General features: G+C 55.9%; 1 long non-coding RNA gene across 1 annotated transcript; it reads left to right on the forward strand.

The window, feature by feature from the left end:
* Positions 1-232: 232 nt before the first annotated feature.
* On the forward strand, positions 233-2,629 carry LOC119110735 (uncharacterized). The gene is made up of 3 exons (XR_005095548.1): positions 233-325; positions 563-634; positions 1,585-2,629. It is a non-coding gene; the product is annotated as an uncharacterized LOC119110735 (long non-coding RNA).
* The last annotated feature ends 7,421 nt before the right edge of the window (positions 2,630-10,050 follow it).

Genomic DNA, 10,050 nt, shown 5'->3' on the forward strand with positions numbered 1-10,050 from the left:
TGTGACCGTCGGGTGGCGGCCCCACTAAGCCGTGAGGCGCCACCAGACGCCGGCGCCACTCGCCGCTGACCGGGGCGCGGTGTCGCCGCTCGCAGCGCCGTCGGAGCCGCCGCGCACCAAGGAGGTGGTGTTCGAGCCGCCGCCGGGCCGCGGCCAGGCCGTGCGCCTTGCGGGACCCCAGCGGCCGCCGTCGCCGCCCTCACCGCCGCCGCCGCCGCCGCCGCCGCCGCCGCCTACCCGCCCCGCAGTGCCGGCCGCGCCCGCCCGCAAGCGGCTCTTCCGCATCCAGAAGGACGCTACCGGACAGCCCGTGCGGAAGTTTGAGGTGATGATTAGCGCGAGCCGTGAGACGCTGATAAGGGCGGCAGTGGGATGGCTCAGAACCGCGGCAGGGACCTCGCGCACACGCATTGTTCATGTCGCTTTGTGAGATTTGGTATGGAATTGGTAGTCCTATGCTCTTCCGCGGTAAGACAACATTTAAGCGAGTATTGTTTGCAGGCGTCTGTGCCGTGCCACTGACCATTGTGCCTGTCGTAAGTGTGACCTGACCTGTCGACAGCTGGATCCAGTGACGCGCGAGGTGCTGGGGGAGGTGCCTCTGGTCGGCGCCCCGCTCACCTCTCCCGGGCAGGTGCGTCCCGTCACACAGCTGCCCCACACGTTTGGCGGCCATCACTCACCAGGCTCACATTCAGAGCCGCCACCCTGCGTGATCTGACGTTCAGAGCCGCCGCCCTGTGTTATCTGGCGTTCGGAGTCGCCACCCCGTGTTGTCTGGCGTTCAGAGTGGCCACTGTATGATCTGGCGTTCAGAGCCGCCACCCTGTGTTGTCTGGCGTTCAGGGTTGCCATTCTGTATGATCTGGCGTTCAGAGTCGCCACCCTGCGTTATGTGGCGTTCAGAGTCGCCACCCTGTGTTATTTGCCGTTCAGGGCTACCAACTTATGTTGACTGGCGTTTAGAGCCGCTTTACCGGGTGTCCAGAGCACCGTGTTATCTGGCGTTCAGAGCCACTACCCCGTAGTATCTGGCGTTCGGAACCGCCACCTTGTGTTGTCTGGCGCTCAAAGCCCAAACCGCCACCCTGTGTTGTCTGGCGCTCAAAGCCCAAACCGCCACCTTGTGTTGTCTGGCGCTCGAAGCTCAAACCGCCACCCTGTGTTGTCTGGCGCTCAAAACCCAAACCGCCACCCTTTATTGTCTGGCGCTCAAAGCCCAAACCGCCGCCTTGTGTTGTCTGGCGCTCGAAGCCCAAACCGCCACCATGTGTTGCCTGGCGCTCAAAGCCCAAACCGTCACCCTGTGTTGTCTGGGGTTCAAATCCGTGTTATCTGGTGTTGAGTGGCCACTGCTGCACACCGAGCGCATGAGGATGCGGAATTATGACGTTTCATGACATGTGGAGTTAATTGTCCATCCGCTGATCTGTGATGATTCTTCAATTGCGGAGCTGTCTTCCGGTGTCCTAGTCTACCCAGACGCAGTCGCCAGCACTCTGTGCTCGGGTGTGGGTGGATATAGGGCCTGACCCTGTGTCCGTCTGTGACGGGCTTGCCCCTGATGCGACACGCCCTTCTCAGCCGATGGCCCGGCGTGTGGTGCTGCCAACTCAGCCGCGCTAGGCTGACCTCCGAGCGCCGCCATACGGGCCGCACCAGCCGGCGGGCGTCGGACGCCAGTGAGCGGCGCTCACCTGAAACGCTGGAGAGTGGCCGGTGCCGCCACACGGGCCCGTCCGTGACCCGGAGGTGCCAGGCCGGCCGCGGCACGCCCCGCCATGCTGACGACGGCGGGACTGGGGCAGCCTTGTACAATGCGCAGTGGGGAGGCTTGCAGGATTCGCTGTTCGGAGCGCGGTGCTGGTCGTCCGCGACCGGAAGCAGATGTAGCCAAGCGTCGCCAATCGGACGAACTTGTAAGTGGTGGCCCTCGAATGTGCGTATCGGAAGTGTTTTGTGCTTCAGTGAGCTCCACGCCGGCAGTTTGTCTTTGTCCTTTGGCGCGATGTGATCTCGAGCACGTGTCTGGACCAGGCGTGGACGAGATCCACTGAATGTGAATAGGACAAAATATAAGTTAACAAAAAGTTGTATTTCTGCATGTTTGTGCCTGTGTTTCCAAGATGGACATAGGGTCATTCTACGTCGAAATGACTATGCCCATGTGAAAGTGTAAGCATCCACTCAGCGATGAGATAGAAGAACGTGGTAGTGAGGTGGACTCAGACGAGTTTTGCCTCGTTCCGACATGCTTGATCGGAACAACTGCAGCGTCCCTGGCGCTATATTCTGTTTTGTCGTGTTTTATCATACTTCAGATTTGCACTGTTCACCACGGGTTTCCTTTTCTAATAGCTGTCCAAGCGTTGAGCGGTAATTATACAACATGCGTGATGATGCCAATGGTAAATTAATGCCATGCTTGGTCATAGCAACATCGGGTCAAATATACAGCTGGTGTTCGCGATAGCAAATCACTAGTCGCACCGACTGATGCGCACAAGTCGGAGGCGACGGTCGAATGTTACTGGCGTTCGTTCATGTGGAGGCCCTATGTGCCTGCTCGGCATCAGGGAGATTTGGGGCCCTGGTGTTCAAGGAGTCCGACAATACACATTTCCAGAAGCCTTGGAGTCAACAGTGACCCCCAGGGACGCAACCAGAGGGGGTGCCCCCCCCCCCCGTGAGGCACCACCTTTCCGTGGTGGGGGGATTGCGTGCCCCAATCATCCTGCGGGCGGTTGGGGAGGCTTGTAAAGCGCCCCTTCCGGCCCAAGAGGAGGAGCCAGACGAAACGTGCCTCCGTCCAGGGCTGCGACTCATTCAGAGTAGGGATTAGCAACCCCTCGGCCCCAGCTTCTCAGTCTTATCTGGGTCTCGCTGTACCCCGTTGGATCCGCAGGTAGCGATGAAGGGATCCTGGTCACTGAGGGAGTTGCCCTGCGGGTCAGTCGGGGCAGCTTACCAACACGTGGCTTTGGTCCGAATTTGTGATCCCGCGGATGCCTCGTGAAGTCTCCACGCGAGGAAATCGGCTGGTCAGGCGTCGTGTTTTCGTGACGCTGGCTTGGAGGCAAGCAGGTCATGTGACGGGTGTTGAGGGGGGAGCTGCCGGGTGCAGTGTCTGCCTCCTGACATCATTAAGGGGACATACCTCGGTTTGTTACCAGGGTGCCTGGTTAGCACCTGCGAACCGAGGCACTGGCGCCCGCAGACTCGTGCCCGGTGGCTCTCGCAGCAACTCTTTTGGCACACTGGTCTGCGTATGGCGTGCTGGTAGCCCTGGCGGCTCCTCTCTTAGAAGTGGACCGTCCCCGTGTTGGGCTCCGTGGTGGGCGGGGAATCAGCGCGCCGAATATAAACACATACCTATGGACACTATCATCAACCAAACCCCGGCCGTCGTCCTGTGCCACTGCCCCAGCTTCTGGTCGTAATATCCACCAAAGTGGATGACCAAGGAAGAACAGTACCGCTACGACTGAACCCTTTTCAGCGCCAACAAGCATTTTCAAAGATCGGGACGCCCAAAGACGCATTTTCGTGTGCGGACGGAGGCATATAAGTGCATCTAACAGACGAACGCGAGATCCAGCGCATGCTTAAAACGACCACACTTATCTAAAAGTACGAGGACAGGGAAAGGTCAGGGTGCCCGTATCGGTGCACCCTCACCCTTCTGAGAACTATTCCAAGGGTGTGATTGCTTGCCGGGACCTTCGCGGTGTGAGTGATGAGGATGTTGCTGAGGGCTTGTGTGAGGAGGGGTAACGGCGGTGAGACGTATCAAGAGGAGAACTGACCGATACTGATTCAATTATTCTGACGCTTTGTTCTGCAAGAGTGCCAGACAGGGTCCGCGTGGGACGTCAGTCGGTCCCTGTTAGGGTCTATGTACCCGATCCAGTCCGATGCTACCGATGCCAGACGTATGGTCACTTCACGGACAAGTGCTGGAAAGAAGTTAGATGCGGAAGGTGTGCGGAAATAGGTCATCAGCACCCTGAGTGTAAATCAGAAGCCGTGAAATGCGTCGACTGTGGTCAGGGTCACGTGGCGTCATATCGCAGCTGTCAGTCCTTCTTGTCAGCGAAAGCTGTCCTGAACATCAAAATGAAGGAAGAAGTCTCGTTTCGGGGGGCCCAACGCCGACACAACGATGCGAGCACCACGAGGACATACAAAGACGCCATTACCAATCCGGCAAGAAATTTAGCCCAAGTAACACCCGCAGCCAACGAGATACAGAAACTGAGTGGACTTGATGATTTCAAAGGCATGACTGTAGGCAAGTTTGTACAGCTGATACTAAGCACACTTGTATCAACTGGCTCTGCTGTTCCGTCGTACCGGAAGTCGGATCCTCCGGAAAAAAATCCACCTGCGGTATTGGCCGCCGCTAGAAAAGCTCAGCCTATGGGGTTGGAACCCCCTGGTGGAGCTGCCAGAGAGCCCGGGGCTGGGTTGCGACCCGGGAACGGGGGATGGACCACGGTCTAGCAAGGTCGTGGACTTCGCCCCCCATCATCGCACCCCGGCCCAGCCCGTGCTGAAGACACGCTCTCCCGGGCTCCATCTCCCCCTCCATCCATACCAGCTACGACGGGATCTGTCGTCGCTGGTACAGGGGCGCTACGAGAGCTGACCCCCTCTGGCTCCCCAGCTAGTGGCCCTGCCGGGAGCGCCGGTCCCCCCGGCTCACGGGAGCCGGACAAGGTTCGGCATCCCCCAGTCGTCGCTCCCTCCCGGAGCCGCCCTTCTGAAACTGTTGTTCGTCCGGGTTCTCTGGACCTTGGACCTGCAGGGCGCGCCGCTAGGTCGGCGTCTGCACAGCGGACGGGGGGCCGGCTCCCGCTGTCGACTCCGCCCCACTCACCGGGAGGGTCAATGGGTCCGCCTCCCATTCCTCCACCTGGAGACGGGGTTTCGGGTCGGCCTACCCTGCAATCCTCGGTGGCGGGTCGCGCAACAAAGCGTGCCCCTCCTTGGCCGACGTCGCCTACGGAGGGTGGAAGTCCCAAAGCTCGGCCAAGGGTCCGGCTTACCTCCACTGAAGTAGAACGTCGCCAGGGAGATTTGTTTAGTGCAAAATCCTAGGTGAACGCTTAAAGCAGATGTAAGCTGTACCGATGGATCTTAACCGTACACCCCACATACAAGCATACCTGGCATGCCACTGACGTTTTTACAGTGGAACATGCGTGGCTTGAGGGCCAACATGTCGGACCTACACGCACTCTTATCTTATCGTAACCCGGTTGTGGCATGCTTACAAGAAACAAAGGTATCTGATGACACTCACATTAACATCAAATGTTACAGTATCTTTCGGAAAGACGTGAGAACTGGCACGATCGCCCATCGCGGTTTTAGTTCATCACAGTATACCGTGCTCTCCTGTAAGTCTCAACACTGACCTTCAAGCTGTTGCTGTCGTCGTCGACCTTGGGTCGCTGAGGCTGACTGTCTGTTCTATCTACCTCCCTCCTGCTGAGGAAGTACCGGATTCGACACTACAGTCCATCTTCGATCAGCTTCCATCGTCGTTCTTGTTGCTGGGTGACTTCAACTCCCATAGCCCTTCGTGGGGCTGCAGTCACTCAAGCCGCCGAGGCCGACATCTTGAGCGTTTGCTGAATACAAATAATCTTTGTGTTGTTAACACCGGCCGGCATACCCATATATCTCTGCCGTCCAGCACTACTTCAGCGATAGATCTTTCTATCTGCTCCTCGTCCTTTTTCTGTTGGTTGTCTTAGTTCGTTGAGAGCACATGTGGGAGCGACCATTTCCCAATATGGCTTGGGATGAATGCTGGACACCCAGGCAGGAGGCCTTCCTGCTGAAACCTTCGACGTGCTAACTGGCAAAGGTTTACTGAAGAGTGCCATATTAGAGTGCAGCCGACCGAGGACGACAATGCAACGTCTCTTACACAACAAGTGACATCCACAATTGTTGACGCTGCAAGGTCTTGCATTCCCTTGACATCACCTGAGCCGCGCAGGATCCCTGTTCCCTGGTAGTCAGAGGACTGCAAGACGTCAATTCTTAAGCGGAAGCGGGCGTTCAGGGTTTTTAAGCGTTCTGCAACGACCAATAACCTCATCGCTTTTAAAAAAGCCAGAGCATTTGCGAAACGCACAATACGCGAGGCAAAGCGTACATCATGGAGGGAATGTGTAAATGGTTTGAATCGTCACACCCCACTGAGTGCAGTGTGGCAGCGAGTTAGTCGCATTTCCGGTAGGAGCGTTTCCACTGCAGTTCCGGTGTTGAAAGTGGCGGAAATCACGATATTGAACACACAGGAAGTTTCCAACAAAATAGGTCACGCATTTGCAGAAAGGTGCCGACATGGAACAGACGACCCACGCTTTATTGGTTACAAGGAATAAAGTGAGAAGACGGCAATCAATTTTAGAATTCCTGACTCAGAGAATTATGAGTACAACCAACCATTTACTGTCATGGAGCTTTGCACTGCTCTTAAGAGAGCAAAGAGTGTGCCGCGTGGATTGGATAAAGTCCACAATGATATCTAGAATCACCTAAAGAAGGAGTCCCTCCATGCCTTACTTGAAGTTTTCAACTACATATGGTTGCAAGATGACTTCCCGGAGTCGTGGCGGGAGGCCATTATAGTCCCGATACAGAAGCCCGGAAAGGATGGTTCCGACCCACTGCACTACCGCCCAATTTCGCTGACTTCATCCCTATGCAAAGTGCTAGAGAGGATGGTGAATGATCGTCTCATGTGGTACCTTGAAACTTATGGCTGTCTTTCCAAAGTGCAATACGGGTTTCTGGAGAACCGATGCACTGTTGACCACTTAACGATCTTAGACACAGCTATACGACATTCTTCTAAACAAAGACGTCACACGATAGCAGTCTTCTTTGACGTTGAGCGGGCTTATGATACCACCTGGCGCTATGGCATTCTAAGCAAAGTACACAAGTATGGACTCTGAGGTCACATGGCACTCTTCATTGAAAACTTTTTACGCCGTCGATTCTTCCGCGTCCGAGTGGGTGGCATGCTATCTGATCGCTATGAACAAGAGAACGATGTTCCTCAAGGGAGCGTCCTTAGCGTAACCCTGTTTGCGCTGATGATCGATGATATCGCCGACTGTTTGCCACCTACCATCAGTCGGTCACTGCTTGTGGACGAATTTGCCCTCTGGTGTGCAGCATCCACAACGGCGTCTGCTGAGAGGTAGCTTCAGTTATGCCTGATTCGACTAACTGAGTGGAGCCTGAAGAACGGCTTCAAATTTTCGACCACCAAGACCAAGTGTATGTACTTCTGCTCACGGATTAGAGGCTGTAGAGACCCGGAGTTGCGACTCTATAATGCCGCTATCCCAGTTTGTAACGACATTTGTTTCCTGGGCCTCACGTTTGACCGTCGGCTCACGTTTAAGCAACACTTTAAGATGGTTGAGACTAAGTGTCTCAAGCACATGAACCTCATGAAAGTAATGTGTCGTATGACCTTTGGAGCCGATAGAAGCACCCTGTTGAACTTGTATCGGGCCTTAAATCGATCAGTCATCGGTTATGCTAGCCCTGTCTACGATAGTGCTCCTACATCTTCAAAGCAGGTTTTGGACACAATCCACCATGCATTTGTTCGTATAGCCAATGGGGCGTTTCGTACGACCCGAACAAAAAACTTGCTGGTGGAAGCGAATGAACCGCCCTTGCCTCTTAGGAGACAACGACTTACTTTGAATTACGCTACAAAGGTTTCACAATTTCCGGATCACCCAGCCTTTAATTTCATCTTCTCTCAGACGTTAATCCGTTCTTTCTTGAGGGTGCGGCCCACGTCAGCGCGGCCGATGTGCCTGCGCGTCCGGGACAGGCTGGACGAGGCGGATATTACGCTGGACGACATTGCCCCGCACACTCTTCGGGACCCAGCTCCGTCGAGACGTCTGAGTCTTAAGTATGATTTGGAACTTTGTCAGCATGTTAAAAATGTCATTTCACCACGAGAGTTCCTCACGTATTCGTTGGAACAGATCTCACAATACGCGAGCTCATTACAAATATTTATCGATGGGTCCAAGGGCTCAACAGGAACGGGTTGCGCATTTGTTTGCGGTGACCATACCGTAGGTCTATGCCTCCCGCAGCACCTGTCAGTTTTTTCCTCAGAACTGTTCGCTATTTTAGCAGCGCTTCAGTGCGCTGCTTGTCGTCCTGAAAGGGATGTAGTCATTTTGACCGACTCGCGTAGTGCACTTTTATCATTAGACCCGACGGCGATGTCGCGTGACCACTCACTTTTGACGCGCTCAATTTGGGAGGAACTGGAATGGCTGGACAACACTTCCTGCCGTATCACATTTATGTGGATCCCCAGCCACATAGGAATAATGGGAAATGAAAAAGCTGACGCCGCAGCGAAAGCTGACGCCGCAGCGAAAGCTGCGGCGTGTGAGAGAAACCCAATACCAGTTTCTGTACCCGCTCGAGATCTGAAGTCAGTCATTTCCAAATACGTCCGCAATACGTGGCAGCACATGTTCGACCAACATCTTCACGCTTTCAGGGAAATCAGGCTCCAACGTGGTGATTAGGAATCCTCCCATCGCCGAAGCCGCTTCCAGGAAGGCGCTCTTTGTAGGAATTTGGTTGGGTCATACATATGCAACACACTCGTTTTACTTGACGCGTAGAGATGTGCCACGGTGTGATAGATGGGGGGACCGGTTGTCTGTAGAACATGTCCTCGTCTCATGCTGGCGCCTTGAGACGGAGAGGCGACGATTTTTCCCCCCAGCGCCCCTCCATCGGTTACTTGGTCGAGATCCATTTGGTGAACTTGGAGATATACTCGCATTTTTAGCACACATTGACTTTGACGTTATTTTCACTCACCCCTCAGTGTAAGTGCGCCAGTGATACTACCTGCTATTAGACTGACGACATACTTATCGCGTCGTCGCAGGGGTAGATAACCGTCATCGAGTGGGCGCAAAATGGCCCCGATGCCGACGCGCCCTTAAAAACCAAATCACCACCACCACCAGAGGGGTGCAACATACAACATAGAGAGGGTGAAAGGCCAGCATTTTTATATAGAACTATAGGCACTCCTTGGGTTACCTTGAAATGAGCGCACACTGCCCCACCCCTCCCTTTCAAGGAAGGCCTGACTGTGGCCTGTGGTCATCCCGGCCAGGTCAACATGAGGGCGCGTAACGCTTTTCGGCCCCGCAGGGGCATCGGCTTCGGTCGGTGTAGGGGACTAGCGCCCCCTCGGGTCCCAGCTCTGGTAACGGGTGGACAGCGCAAGCTGTTCCTCTCAGGGCGTAGCGACCCTGCCGGTACGTGAGCTCCTGCTCCTTCTCCCGCCCGCTCCCTCCACATTACCCGCACTCCCGCATCCGGCCCTGTCACCACTCTTCATCCTCGTTTTGTCGGGGTCGCCGTGCCCCCTCGCCCACGTCCCCGGGTTGATTGCATCGTGGTGGCTGAGGGGCGCGTCGTGCGGGTCAGTCACGGCGCGTCCCAAAACTCCACTTTGGTCAGGATATCCGAGGCCGTGGGGGGCCCGTGGGGCCCCACACGGGTCTAGCGGCTTGTCGCTCGCGTTGCGGTTGGGTGCTCCTTGCGAGTCTCCGCTTGGGGCGCCTGGCCGCGCGCAGCGGCTTAAGGGGTCAAAGGGCGGCGGCGCTGAACCTCGGTCAGGACGGGGAGGGGTCTCCCCGGTTACACCTGACCGTGTGGGAGGCGTCGTTCGCCCCGTATAGCACCGGGGTAGCCCTGGCGGTGACCACCACCCCCTGGGTGAGTGGGCCGTCCCCCAGTTGGGCTCCGAGGTGGGTGGGGAGCCTCGGCGCCGAATGTTAAAACCTTACACGCATGGCAACTATAATCTCAAAAAACACCCGCACCCCGAAAGGGGGGCGGACTGAGGCTACAGGTGGTAGTGTGTCAGCGCCTACCCCTCGGATCTTGATTTTTCGAAGCGCCGAGAAGCCGCTGTCGTCCCTTTCGCCCATTCAAAGGCGAAATGGGTATGATCGG

Source organism: Pollicipes pollicipes, unplaced genomic scaffold, assembly GCF_011947565.3.
Source record: "Pollicipes pollicipes isolate AB1234 unplaced genomic scaffold, Ppol_2.1 Scaffold_7231;HRSCAF=8579_pilon_pilon_pilon, whole genome shotgun sequence".
Classification (NCBI taxonomy): domain Eukaryota; kingdom Metazoa; phylum Arthropoda; class Thecostraca; order Pollicipedomorpha; family Pollicipedidae; genus Pollicipes; species Pollicipes pollicipes.